We start from the raw sequence: 15,693 nt of genomic DNA, 5'->3' as shown, positions 1-15,693 counted from the left end.
TCCTCAGAATAACACCTATTCACCCCACACATGATAGACACTACATTAACTCTTGCTCTATTCCAGCAGATAATGAGCCCATAATATCTGCTGAGCCATCCAACGGAATGTTGGGAGTCCTCTTAGAATTTGGGGAAAAGACAAGTCTATGGGAATCACAGTCTTTCAGGGATTAAAGCCAAACAGAACACATACATCACTGTCTTAAGTTATTCCTACAGTACATTCTTCATAAGTAGCTGAAACTTTGTCCTGTACACAAACACACAAAATGCACATAACACCTGAAAATAACCTCAGCACAGTTGCCATATTACTTTCATTCCATTTAAGAAACTGATGCAAAATATAGTGCTAAAAATAACAGAAGATACAATATTTTTGTTTAGAATCTAGCTCTTCAGTTATCAGATTGTATATCATTGATCCTTATTTGTAATTAAAGCTGGGCCTAGCTCTCCAGTTGAGACCGAGTTTGGGCACATGTATTCAAACTGGGGGGAATTCTCAGTCATGTTTTCCATGAATAAAGCTCCATGCTTGTGTACTGTTTTTAGTTGGATGCTTTTTTAATCATGGCAATGCTGGAAATTAGTAGAGTCTCTTATGAGTCTTCAAATCTTCCTGAATGTAGTGGTGTATTTATTCCTTTCTAAAATTTCAATCTGTGTCCTAGTGGAAGGTATATAAACTACAATAATTTTTACTAAAAAAAAAATTCACATTACACAAAATCATTTTCTGTAAGTCTTTTTGAATGACCACATCTATCATGATTAAAATATATATTTCTCCCCTAATGAGAGATATAATTTTAAATATAATTATTTATAAAAATAATAAAGCATAAAGTAAAATCCATACTATCAAGTAAATGATAGATACCAACATATATTCTTTGTCTGAGTGAAATATTGATGTTAGTATGGGATGGCAGTCATGAAGCACTATACTTAGGGTATTGAGTACTTTGGAAGCTGGAGAGTACATAGTCTCAAAGAAGAGAGGATCACAAAGTGGGAGACTGAATATATGGAAAAAAAAACATGCAACTGGGCCAAATTTTGGATCTAATAAACTTTAGTTCTGACTTAAACACCTCAGAAAAACTCATCATTAAATACATTATGAGTCATATCAAAATGACTGTACTAATAAGGAAAAAAAAATTTCATGATCAACTAATCCAGACCTCTGAAATGCCATAGGAATCCAGATGACTAATGAATGTGCTATGTTACCCTGTAGTGTTACCCTGTTCTTAGAAGGCTTGACTGTTAATCTCTACAATTTCCCAACCCATGATTATGGCCTCTCTTTGGAAGAAAATTGGAATCAGAGGAAAAATGGCATTTTGGTGTAATTGAGCTTATGTTTATTCACAAAGTGTTTTGTTTTCCTTATGTGCTGCCAGACATCTGGATTTAGACTGAAAATTTTAGCAAAATATCAACATCTTTTTATGTATCTAAATGTTGATTACATTTATGTTTCACTCTAAATATTTGATGAAATTTAGTTTTATCTGCAAAATATATGTCCCATTACTATTATTTCAAAATTATTTCTTACTGTAGCATTGCAAACTGAGGAAAATGACTGGATTGGAAAAAGAGTAAATATGTAATTGAATTTTAGAATCAGAAGATATTAATATAGTGTTGGACAACTTTAGATCTTGTGTCTAATAATTTTAAGAATTAAAAAAAGCCTCACTTTTCTAAATCATGTAATATTTATAGCCAAGTGTAGCAAGTGTCTCTATCTTATACAATGAATGCCCTTTACTTTCCTCTTAATGAAATAACTCTGAACAGCAAAATCATTAAAAAATTAAAGTGAGAAAAATGACTAGGCTTGGTTGCTACTTGCAAAGATGGTTTAAGGAGATGATGTTTGAGCTAAAACCTGAAGAATGAAGAGGAGTCAGCCATACATAAATCTGGGAGCAGAGTACTTGAGAAAGAGGGAAGAATACCATACCAAGGGGCTGAGGCCATAATAATCCTGAGAGGATCAAAGCACAAAGGAAGATCAGTGAGGTTAGATTCTTACAACAAGAAGGAAGTGTGGCATGGGCTGAGACTAGGAAAATAAGTAGTGATCAAGTCTCATGCCCGGTCTTGCAAACAATGTATGTTTTGATTTTATTCTAAGAAAATAGAGAGTCACTGGAGGTTTTAAAGAAAGGGATGCCATGATCTGATATGTATTCAAAAGATATCACTCTGAGACACGGAGCAGACACTCTAATGGTACAGGAGTGGAATCAAAGGGACCACTTCTAAAGATAGTAGTGTGAGAGGAGACAGTGGTTTGGACTTGGGCAGGGGCAAAGCTAATGAAGAAAAATTAGTGAAATTCAAGATACAAATTGAAAGTAAAATGAACAGGAGAACTTGCTCAATGTTTAGAAGTGGTTAAGGGAAATAGAATAATGAAGGATGACTCAAGTTTGGATGTGAGCAACTGGACAGCTAGTGGCATCATTGATTGAGATAAGAGACTCCATCAGTAATATAATATGGCTGAAGAAAATTGAAAATTCTATTTACAACATACTAATAGTAAGATAACTGTTAGACATGCAAATGGCAGGTTCCAGTTGGGTTTTGAAGTTTGAACTTCAAATGAAAGGTCAGAGTGAGACATTTAAATTTCGGGTCAACACACCGGATATTTAAAGCTATGGAACTAGATATGATGATGAAAAAAGAAGGTTAATAGAGATTACCATCTGGAACAGCAAAAATGTGTTCAAGACACACATGTGAACTACATATGTAATTTTAAATTTTCTAGTTGCCACATTAAAAATTAAAAAATAAAAGCAGTTATAATTAATTTTAATAACCCAATACATGTAAAGTATTATTATCTCAAAATTATTGAGATATTCAATAGTATTTCTTCATATTAATCATTTGAATTCCAGAGCATATTTTATATTTATAGCATACCTTATTTCATGTTGGCTGCATTTCAAGGGTGAATATAAATGTGGATGGTGTGAGTCTAGAATTAGCCAACATCTAGAGGTTGAATAGAGGAGGAGAAGGTGTGAAAGAAGAAGCTAAGAAAAAAAAAAAAAACTTATTTATAAAAGGGACTGGTCAATTGTGTTCAATGTTTCTAAAACAATGAGAAAGATGAAAAATAGCAATAGAATTCATTGACATGGATGTCACTGATGACCTTGCCTGGAACTGTTTCAGTGGAGTGTTTGCTTCCTGGACAGAAGCTAAAATGGAGTCAGTGGAAGGTAAGAAAGTAGTGACAACCAATAAAAACAACTTTTTGAAAAAGTTTTTGCAGTGCAGAGGATCAGAGAAATGAAGTTATGGTGGGGGCTGGGGTACAGGGTCAAGGAGAATTCTTATTAAAATAGGAGATGCTAGAGCATGCTTGTATGGTAATGGGAATGTCCCCACAGTGAGGAAGGAATTGTCATGGGAGAGAGGAGTTAATTAAGAAAAAGGGAAGCCCTTCTGAAAACCAGAGAGATGGGCCCAAGACCACCAAGATAGGAGATGGTCTTTGACATGAAAAGTGATTCTCCTATTAAAATACGAAGTGGGAGAGTGTGTGATGGAGTACTGGAGAATGCATATAGATTTAAAGATCTGGGTAACATAAATCTTTATTTTAACACAGAGTTCAAGCCAAAAAGTATACTAGGCATGTGGAAGAGGCGGGGAAGATGGGATACAGTATTATTTTTCTTTTTTTTTAATTCAGAAAAGTTCCATTTGATTAGTATAAGAGTGTAGTTTTTTTGTTGTTTGTTTTTTTGTTTGTTTGTTTGTTTGTTTGTTTTAGTTTCTGAAATGTTGGTATCCACTTACCATGGTAGCCTTTTTCTCTGGATCAAGGTACCTAGGAATCCAATTTAGTAATCACAATTTGTATGATGATCAAAGTCTTTGGGCAAAGGCAATGAATTATCTTGAGGTCATTTGTCTTCACATTCAGAGTCCTGCTCTCCTTAACCACCTTAGAAACAAAGTAATTAAACCTTATAATCCCATTTGTGTGACAATCTACCTGATGCTTGATCTTGTACATATTTGGAAGTTTGGGCCCATCCCCCTGCCTTTAAGGAATTTGAAAGACCACTACAGAGGAAATATATCAGGCAGGATTCCAAGCAAGAAATAGCTTTCCATGCAAAATAGTGGTTTACTGGGCTGGGGTTGTGGCTTAGTGATAGAGTACTTGCCTAGCACACGTGGGGCCCTGGGTTTGATCCCAGCACCACAGGGAAAAAAAACTAAATAAACAAAATAAATAAAAATAATTTTAAAAATAGTAGTTTACTACAAATAATTTATTAAAGGGACTATTTACAAAGATGTGGCAGAGTTAAGGAAAATAAACAAACAAACAAAAAATTGAAGTGAGAAACTAGACAGGGGATGCCCTCTTAGTCTCATTACAGTGTGGCATATCCATTTAAATTCGAATGGTTGGGAAAATAAAGTACATAAGATAAAATTTGAAAAAAAAAGATTAATGATTTTACTTAGGGTATGATTTATCATTTCATACTCAATAAAAAGTATTTTGTAGGACCTAAGATGTGAAATTTTATAAAGATGAACTCAGAAAATTAATGTTCAATGATTGCCAGCAACTTGGGGTGGGGAAAAGGGAAGATATTGTACAATGGGTAAAAGCATCCAGTTTAAGATAAGTAATTTCTAGGACACTAACATACATCACACATAGTGATTTATTTGTTCATTCGATTCTGATAATCCTTAACACTGTGCACTATATCAAATCATCACATCACACATTCTAAACATATAGTTGTCCATGGACATTTAAACTTTTAGTAAATAAGTATCCAAAAATTTAATGAGTAAGTGGAGAGATATATACCATAATTCTATATAATAAGTAGTGAATTTTATTTAAGTTTTCTGCAATGATGGAAGTCATCTAAATTGGATTTATTTAATAATTTAATATCTTTGAATATTACTCTAGTCATTCTTCCAATTTCAATGACATAAACATTCACTTGCTTTCTTCATACACTTGAGTTCTAATGTATAAGCAGTGCAATACTGTACATTGGGGATATCCATAAAATCAAATTATATTTATTTATACAAATTACAAATGATTAGCAGGAAGTGTTCAAGGAGAACATAATAGATGAGTTGGGACTTGAAGGATATATAGAAATATTTCAATGATAATTCACATTTCATTATGTTTTATTAATACATTGAAATTATTCGTAATAGTGGGGTTCATTCTAACATATTCACATGTCACATAATCTACCCTGGGAATGAAATGGAGAAGATTGTGATAATTCACGTTTTTTATATCTACCATCAGAAGGAACAAGTTGCTCTCTCAATAATGGTGTTAAAATATATGAGTCATTTTATTATGTGCTCAGACACTTAAAATGTATATTTAGAAATTTATTAATAGCAGCCTGCTTCTGAATTGAAAGCATTTTCTCTTTAGAATATTGTTGTCATTTCGAAATTTCAATAAAATGTTGGAAGATTCTATTCTCCATTTATTCTTCAAGGATGATGCCATTTATTCTCTTTCCCTAGATGAAAAAGATGCAAATTCCAAAGTGTGTAAAACAATAGGGGAAGCAGAATTTTATCTCAGTTCCAAGGGGAGAATGATCTTTTCCACTACAGTAGAAAGCTTATTTTGAATCAACTGGAATCATGTAGTCACAACCTACAATTGAAGGGCAGGTGGGCAGTGTGTTTTTCCCTTACCTGAACCTTACAGACACATTTTTAAGCCCACTGTGGAAATCATCCATAGTATTTCACACCAATGCGGCAGCTTTGAGTATAAGAAAAAAATGCTGTCACCTCAATAAAATCCCTCCACAGTATTTCAGTGAAGCAGAACGGCAGGAGTCCATATCCGCCTTTCCCTGTGGTTCCAAAAGTACATGTGAGCCAGCAACAGACAAAACAAAAATAACCCTCTGACTTGACTATGTGTTTCCCAAAGCATGGTAATTTCTTTTCTATCTTAGCCTAAACCGGGAGGTCTTCGCTTAATTCAAAAAGGTACTGAAGTACCCTTATAGCTGAATTATTTCTATTGAAAATTACTTATTTATTATATTTTAGGCATCACCTTTTCTATTTTAGGCAAATAAAATATGCAAGTCTTACAAAAATACTGATCAGTATTGATTTATAAGATTTTTTTTGTAAGATTAATCTCAAAATGAGGAAGACCTGTTGATTATAATAAAGGGATTAAAAAATCTGTGCAACTGTTACTTCACATCAGTAATAACTATAAACAAGAGGACCTAGAAATAAGGATGGAGGGAGACTCAAATAAACTATTATTACCTAAGCTACAATGATTTTGAAAAATTCAAATAGCATTTAAATATTATATACTTTTTTACGTAAAATTTTAGTGTCTTTTTACTTGTAGTTGGATACAATACCTTTATTTTATTTTATTTATTTTTTATGTGGTGCTGAGGATAGAACCCAGTGCCTCACATGTGCTACGTAAGCACTCTTAACTCTGAGCCAGAACCCCAGCCCTGCAAAATTTAGTTTTTATTCCACTGACATTATGATTTTTTAATTGTTAGATGTTATGCATATCTTTCTGTTCTTTTGGGTTTTAGAATTGGTTTCAACGCACAAACTTAAGATTTTGGAAAGGAAGCTCATCAACTTCTGTTCCACATATATGTTTTTTTAATTCACTTCACCTAAACAGTTTTAATTATGCATTTATTTCTACTGATTGTTTTACAGTGTAGCATTTTTAGTATATTCTATAGTTCACCAAGATTCTTTGCATATACTCTCCTATAAAATGTCATTTAATAAATACAAATAGTTTTCCCAATTCCAAAGGAAGTCTTTCTTGTAGATTTTTGATATAGACACTTTTTTTAAATGATGTTTAATTTTTTCTTGCTTTACCTTATAGCTTTTCACATGGTCACCTTCTTTAAACTACCCACAGATTATAATTAATTTATTAACAAGTGAAGGTCTTTAAATTGAAAGTGAATATTGTGTTACAGAATGTTATTAATCATCAGGTGTAGAAGGTTTACCATTACTAATTTCAATTTGTAGGAGAAATTATTATAAATAATAAAAAATGTTATCTACTAACAATTGTGCAGAAGCTTCTCCATTATCATGACAAAATAGTAACAAGTATTGTGACAAAACTAAACTATGTTCAAAAGAAAATAAAGTATTTCACAAAGAGCAAAATTTTATTATCCTATGTACATAGATTCAAACTAAGAACATTTGGCCACTACTCTGCTCTAGGCAAGTTTTATAATGATAATGTGGTCATAAACTCATATAATACCAGATGAAGTGGTACATCTTCATAATGCTTTTGCCAAGTTCTCTAAAACTTTAAAAATAGGGTCCAGATTGAAATGAGAAACACTAGCGTTTGCATTTTTAACATTTTTTTTCCTGCGTAAATAGCACACATTCCAAATGTTAGCATAACGTATTGAATCTTAATCAAAATGCAACTGTCACAAACTAAGTTGCTAATTTTCTGGGCATATCATTTGTTGATCTTCCAAAACACTGAACGAAATATTTAAATAGATATATTTTAACTATTTGCATATGAACCAAATTGGGTTCAAAATATGTGAGATAATTTTCCAAGCTTTCTTAGCACAATTAGACTAAAGCATTTGCCATATTACTTCTTGATATAAATATGGTTTAAAAAACAAGGTAAAAAAGTCAAGAAAGCCTGCAAACACAATTCAAATTTTCTTTTTTGCCAAGGTACCAGATTGTATTCAGTAGCACAAAGAAATATTTAAAAAAAAACTACTTTGGGATTGGTTTTACCTGACATAATCAATAATTTACTTAATAATATCCTTCATTAAATAATGGGTGCCAATCTTATGATCTAAAAAAATCTATAATAGGTCAATACCTACTTTTTTTTTTTTTAACAAAATCTCTTTGTACTCTCTTCAGACATATAGTCTTTCCTGTCTTACAAGAAACAGCAATTGTAAGTCAGGTTTGTCAAAAGATCTAAAAGGCAAGAGAAGACCTGACTCACAATTATTCAACAATTTTCCAGTTTTGAATTCAAAATTCCTTTCAGATATTTTAACAAGGGAATTTAGTGAGTCATGGAAGACTGGGATAGATAAAATGGACCAACTACAGTAATTTTGATCATGGAAAATTTAACTCACCATTTAAATTTTCCTGTTCATATATATATAGCTGAAATAAATCTATTTGTTAGCATGTCTTCAAAATTTAGAATATCAAATTGACAAAAAGGGTTTTAACAATAAAATATGTGATTGACTCACAAAAGAGAGAGTACAGGGAAACTGCAGACCCAGGGCCAGAGTCAATCTGCATTCTGGCTCTGTTCCTTTCTATTGTCCTCTCTGCATGTTCTTCCATATGCTGACCATGTCCACACAGTCTGGCTTCCCTCATGGACAGAAGGTGCCTGCCAGAAACCTCCAGGACCAAATGCTTCCCTAGTTCTGTCCACTCCGAAAGAAATAGCTTAGAATTCTGTAGGCTTTCCCTAAGAATAAGAATGCATTTTTCCAAGGAAACTCCAATAAAACTACCCTTGGGTGTTACTGTCCATATGTGGGCCAGTTATTGAAAAAGAAGAGAATACCATTAGATCCACAAGACCCATATCTTGGTCAGTTTTCCAAATGATATTAGGATATCAAATGACAACTAAAATATTAATATATGTGAAATAAACATTTTAAGGTTATATGAAATGGTGTTTGTAAAATATCCAATATTTACAATATCTTACATTGATACCACAGTGTAAGTCTTCAAGACACTGTATATTTCTAGGAGTGGGACTCATAATGATGATGATATTTATTTAATATTTCCTCAATTGTGATTTTCTTTTCATCTCCAAGTTGCTATGTGATCCTTTTATTTGTGATTATTTTCTTGCCCAAGTGTTATTAGAACAATATATTTGTGATACCTATTACTTTTCCAAATGCTAGGTGAACACAGATTATATACTTACATTCTTTCCTTATCATGATCCTGTTTAGGACTCTGAACTTTAGTGAAAATCATCATTATACAGTTAGAAGAGTCTGTCCTTCATTTTAAGGTGTTCATGTTTTAGGAAGGTCTTATATCCTAATTCACCTTTTCTTCTGTTATTATTTTCCCTCTTAGCAAATCTGTCCTTTCCCCCAAATCCCCAGCCTCACTCAGTAATCTTATTTCTGATTGAGATCATGTTCTTAGGTACTGGGAGTTAGATTTTAATGTCTTACTTGAGGACCAAAATTTAGCTCATAAGAAGAGAAAGCATATTCATATCAAACAATGAAGAACTGAATAGTTGGTCTCATAGTATATTATTTCATAGAATGGGCTTGTGAAACTTGCAAATATGGAGAGTGAGATATATACAACTAACCATAATATTAGGAAAATATGGTTGTTAGAATTTTCTGCCTGTGCTTCTCATCTTAAAATTAAATGATATACTTGTAGCATTGCCTGAAAGATATATTTTAATATCTGCTTCAAATAATATTATTTCAGATAAAGTATGAATTATTGGTTAAGATACAAATTATTAATCAATGCTGAATACTGAATATATAATTCAATCAATGTTGAGAAAAAATATTTCTCTATTCTCTCAATTGTTTAATCACTTAATGAGTAAATATTTACCGACTAACAAATTTGGTGAAAGTACCATTGTTAGTACTAATAATCAAATAAGAAATTCTCCTAAGAAATTCATTTTTTTGGAATGAAGAAATAAAATATACAAAATAATTCAAACAGTACAATAGATACCATATTAGATGTGATGAATATTGTTGAGTCCTAGCAAAGGGGAAGGAAAGATAGATTTACCTGAGTTGGTGCAGGAAAGATGTTACAGCTTTGATTATTAATTATAACTTGTATTGTTTCTACATAACATTCAAACAGAAACAGTAATTTTTTTCTTTATTCTTTTAATTTCTCACTTATCTCCGCCACCTTTTCCTCTCCTCTTCTTTGTTCTATTAATTTTCTTAATATAAAATATTCAATAATAGGAAATTTTTTTAGTTCCAAAGAATCTGATATATTGATTATTTGAGTCAAAAATGTGATCATTTTTAGAAAATTTACTCTTAATTACTTTCAAATATTTTCATTAGTATTTTACAGAACTATATGAGATTAGAGTAGGGCAATGCACTCTTGCCATCTGTGAGCAATCCTATCTTACAGAATATACATTGGTAGTCCAGCCATGAAACCCAGTTGACTGTATTCGTATCATCTTGAGGTCTATGTCAGTGTTCTTTTCCTAATGTGTATCTTAATGATATTCTGCACAGTATTACCAAATTATATAACTTCACAGTTAATCACAAGTTACTTTGATAATTCCATAAAAAAAGATTTTAAATATACTTTCAATTTTGCTGCTTTAAGGAATTTCAACATACTAATGAAAACATGATAAGTTGCCTAAATGTCAAATAGTAGTTATTGACTATAAAAAGAAAGAATAATGCCTGGAACTAGGGGACAGTTGAAGGTTGTGCATGATTGTTTAACAATATGTATATACTTGGTATGGACAGAATGTTCCCTTCCCTCAAAATTCAACAATGTCACCCAGATGCCCAATGTGACAGTATCTGGAAGTGAGGTCTTATAGGAAATAAGGTCCCAGGGTTGAGCCCTTCTGTAGAGATTAGCCCCTTCATGGAGAGACACCCAAGAGCTCTACTAGCTACTTCCTCAAACTGTGAGGATTCAAGAAAAATATGGTATCTGCAAATAGGTAAATGTGCCCCAAGCAGGTGCGGATCTGCTGGATTTTGAATTTACCAGTCTCCGGAGCTGTGGAAAATCAATGTATTATTTAAGAAATCCTGTCTTTTGGTAACCTCTTGTAGGAGTCCCCATTTAGACAGTACACTTAAACTCTCCCCTAGATAAAAACATTTCAAAAAAGTTCAGAGAAAATATTTGTAATCCATTACCTTATTTTCTCCAACTGACATTTTTTCACATGATAAGTTCTTCACATGACAATATCTTGACTGCACATTAGACAGCATTGTAACACAACTATATTTTAGAAACACAGATCAATCTTCTAGTTCTGTTGATTTTCTTCCTTCATCACCTAGTCCCACATTGCTTAAGAGGAAGAAAGCAGAACTGATTAAGAAGTAGAAAATAATTGTGAACTTTTGACAGTCCTTTGAACATTTAACAAAACACAAAGAAGGACAAGATTCACATTGGTGCCCCTATTATCAAACTACAATCATATAAAAATATACTGTATTTCCCCCATCCATGGGCAAATTTTTAATGACAGAGAATAAAACTTTAATGAGTATACTATTTTTGACCATTAAGAAGTTGACAGTCCATTTAAAAAGTAAACATACATACAACTGAAAATTATACTATTATAAGAAAGAGCAACATAGTAGAGGTTTTTGTTTTATTTTGTATGACCAAATATGTATAGTTGGTTTATTTAAAATATACCTAAGAGTAACAATCACTTCAGTGACTAATGTAATTTTCTCAAAACAAATCTAAGAATTCATAGCACATTTCCATTTAACTAGAGCTTTTGTAAACATAACTTTCCTTTTTGTTCTTCAAAAAAGGCTGACATGTTCCTCATTTTTCTTCTGAATTTTTAAAAACAACTCTTTTTTTTTTCACCCAACAAATAGCCTCATGAACTATATTGGGAAGAATAGGTTTATTGCTCCATTTTTTAAAAATGATGTTCTCTTTCATGTTTGGGGTTCTGTTTTTGGCATTTCACAGCCTGTAAATCAAAATCCTTGAGGGACTACTGCCATCCCAGCACGGGGAAGTAATTTGGAGTGCCCTGAAGTTCATTGAAGGGGTATATTCTCCTCAGCTCTGCATTGGCAGTTTGCTGTGTCATCAATCTTGTTCAGCTGAACAGCATGACAATTTGTCTGGACAACATTACATAAAGGACAGCAAAAGGTTACTGTTGGGTTATGAAGTTTTCCTGACAAGTACAATATGCCAAGGTTTATATAAGTATAACACAAAGAACTGTCAAGAACTGCTTTCTAAAGCCGACTTCTATTTCTCTATCATAAATGCATTTTGAAGTCTAAATTTATATATTCCTTTGTTAAAGGATGCAGCCAGAAACATAGCAGATTCCTATTTCATCTCCTTTATAAAGTCTTCTAACATAATTGTATTGGCGTAGGGATGGCAAGGGAGAATTAATGTCAGCCTCAGTGTAAAGAGCACAGGAACAAAGTTCCATAATTCTTTCTAGTAAAGACCGAGTACAGTTCAAACCAATTGAAATTTGATGTATATGGCACTATTGGGTATGCACAGCCAATAGCTTTTAGAAGATGCATGATTCAATTTTTATTCATTAGTGGAATTATGTTGGAAAACTGTTAATCCACATATACTGTTTTCTGTAATCCATTGTTTATGAAATTGTATCTGTTAAAAATTTATATCCAAAGCAAGGAGAAAGTCTAAATAATTTAACCAACATTTTTATATGAAATATTTTAAAATATTCTCTTGAAATGTGTACCTCGTTCAGAAAGTAAATATAAAACAGAAATATAAACTTGAAAGATCTGTAAAATCATATTGGGAGATAAAATACTTATGCATGTAGTAGAGGAAAGCTAAAATCACAATAAGAATTTTTATTTAGTGATTATTGTTCTTGTTTTACAACCTGGTCTTATTTATTTCTTTTGAAATCTATTTAAAATATTAATGTATTTTAATATCTAATAATATATTTTGTTTAAAATGAAACAATTAGAGAAAAACAAACTTGTTATTTTATTATGGCCTTTGCATTTATATTGTTTATATATTTTATTGTCATTTCAATTGTTGAACAGAAACAGATGTATAAAAACAAATAATATGTTACATTTAATTTTTTAAAATCAAAACTCAATAAAACCAAGGTCCATTTTCTGGAAAGTCTGACAAAATTGAAATAATAGTCACTACAAAAGGGAACCATTGAACAAGTCCAATATATAAGTTCAAATGCATATTTTATAAATACTATGTCTATATGATATGAGTTAATAATAAAAATATATATTTCAAAATGTTATGTCTGTAATGACATATTAATAAAAATATGTAACATACTACATATTTTGCCCATATATGTGACAAAATCATGAGTTATATCCATGTTTTCTGCTTTGATAAGGATTACTTTTTATGTTTTACAGAGAATACAGGGAGTAAAATAAGTAAGTTTCTAGATTTTTGTTTATTATACTATTATTTGTATCTACTAGTGGTATAAAGTCAAAAATTAAATGTGAAATATAAAACTAAAAGTAAATTTCTTCCATTGTGATCTCAATCAATTTATCATTAACACAGAGATATACTGCACTAGAAAGATCACAGAGCTTATGTACAGAAATAGGGCAGCGTTCTATTTTGACTGTCATATATCTTGAACAAATCATCTAGCCTTCTTCTCATGTGAAAATTTAAAGATTGAAAACTGAATTCTAACATTTTTTTACTTTTAATTTCATTTTGTTGATCTAAAATACTTAGATCATATGACCACATTTTTTACATTATAGGATTTAATAACATTTCTTCAGGATTTAATAACATTTCTACTCAAGGAAGTCCCAGGATCTAAAAAGTTAATGGGAAGCTTGTCATATCTGAGCCTCCTTACCTTGAACACAACATCCTAAGTCATGATGAATACAAACCTAGAGATGAGAAAAATTAACGATTATGCACTCTTTGCAGACTATCATAAATCATTTTCTTCAACTAAGTTTCCACCATCCAATTTCCTATATCAGATAAAATGAGTCTGCCCAGGCTCACAGTCTTCTCATGTTAGTGAAAATCAAAGTATAGTATAGCTTCAGTAATAATAAAAACAATTATGCTCAGAAATATTTGTATTATCCTTTTTCCAAAAGTAATTAATAAATAATTATTTTTTCCTGAGATACTCATTTATGTAGAAAATATGAGTCTACCATATGGATGTTCAAGTTATTGTGGTCTTCAGAGTTTTTTACTATAGAAATGAAACACAAAATATTAAAAAATGAATAGCATAATTGATGTATAAAATATTACATTAATGGTATTTAAGCATTTTCATTTGATAATTTATATTGTCTATTCAGGTTATAGGGGTCACTCATATTTCTACCTAATTTTGACTGCAAAAATGTAATGATCCTTTGTTATCCAAGAGAAATGAAAAATTATTCAAGTTTATTATACTTAAATTCTGCAAGTCTCTTCTGTAATTTAAGGTCTATTTTAAAAACAAATGTGTCACTTTCAATCTGCTAGTTTGGAATGCTACTTCATTATTTGGCTTACTTATTTTTAGTAATACTTAGACATTTTATTTAGCTATTTGTCACAGAACTCACAGCAATTACAAATCTATACGCAAGATATTATTTTCAAGAAGCGTCAATAGTGGGTTGATGATAAGCTTAAAAACTATATTTTATATATGTGTCATCTTGAGCTACTAAAAATCAAGGAAGAGTGCTCAAAAATAAAGGCAAGGGTCAAGATATATGATAATCATATGTATACAAGGTCTTAGATATTGTGATTTCAGAAAAATCTAAAATGAGTGATCTGCATCCCCAACTGCATAAGTATGTATACATGAATAATTGCCATTAATCTTATGTTATATTCATGACTGCAAAAAAGATCTTGATATACTTATAGCCAATTATCATAATTGGAATATCTTAATAAAATTCACTGAAATCCTAAAAGGCTCTTGTATTTTAGTCAAGGTTATTTGTAGAATCATTCACACACACACACACACACACACACACACACACACACCAGGGATTGAATCTAGAGGCACTTTAACACTAAACTACATCCTCAGCTCTTTTATATATTTTATTGAGAGATGTTGCATAGGGCCTTGCTAATTTGCTGAGGCTGGTTTGAACTAGCAATTCTCCTGCCTCAGCCCCTTGAGCCAAGGGAATTACAGTTGTGCACCACTGCCCCAGCTCCTTTCTTATTTCTGAAAGATGAATTCATCACAACATTTGTGGTCCTTTAAGAAAATAGATCCTTCAACAACATAATGTCCTGACTAAGATGTGGAAATTGGTTTTATTTGTGGTAATAGCTCTGCAATAATATTGGTCAGATTTCCTAGGTATCCCTGGAAACTCAGCATAATTAACATTTTGGTAATTAATACTTAAAAGTACTGAGGTCATCAAATTCAAATAGACTATCATTTCTTCCTCCCAGCATTTTCCTTTTTTCTCATTCTTTTTACTGGCCCCTTTCTTTATGGCCCATCAGATATTTTTCCTCTTTCTCACCCTTGTGTGTGCAAAAAAATATTGTCTATTTGAAGAATAGGTAACGTGGTGTTTAGTGCATTTTATATTGCTACAACAGAAGATCACTGACTTGATAATAATGTATTGAGGAATTTGTTAGCTCAGAGTTCTGGTGTTTTCTAAGAGCAAGATCAAAGATTTTGGCATCTGATGAAGTCTTCATGGTGAGTTATCACTGACAGAAGGTGAAAATGTAAGAGAGAGAAAGAGTGCTCCAATCAGACTCTTTGTGATTTGTTGAA

The sequence above is a fragment of the Spermophilus citellus genome, assembly GCF_964194105.1.
Source record: "Spermophilus citellus genome assembly, chromosome: 1".
NCBI lineage: Eukaryota > Metazoa > Chordata > Mammalia > Rodentia > Sciuridae > Spermophilus > Spermophilus citellus.
Note: the sequence above shows the minus strand (reverse complement) of the source record.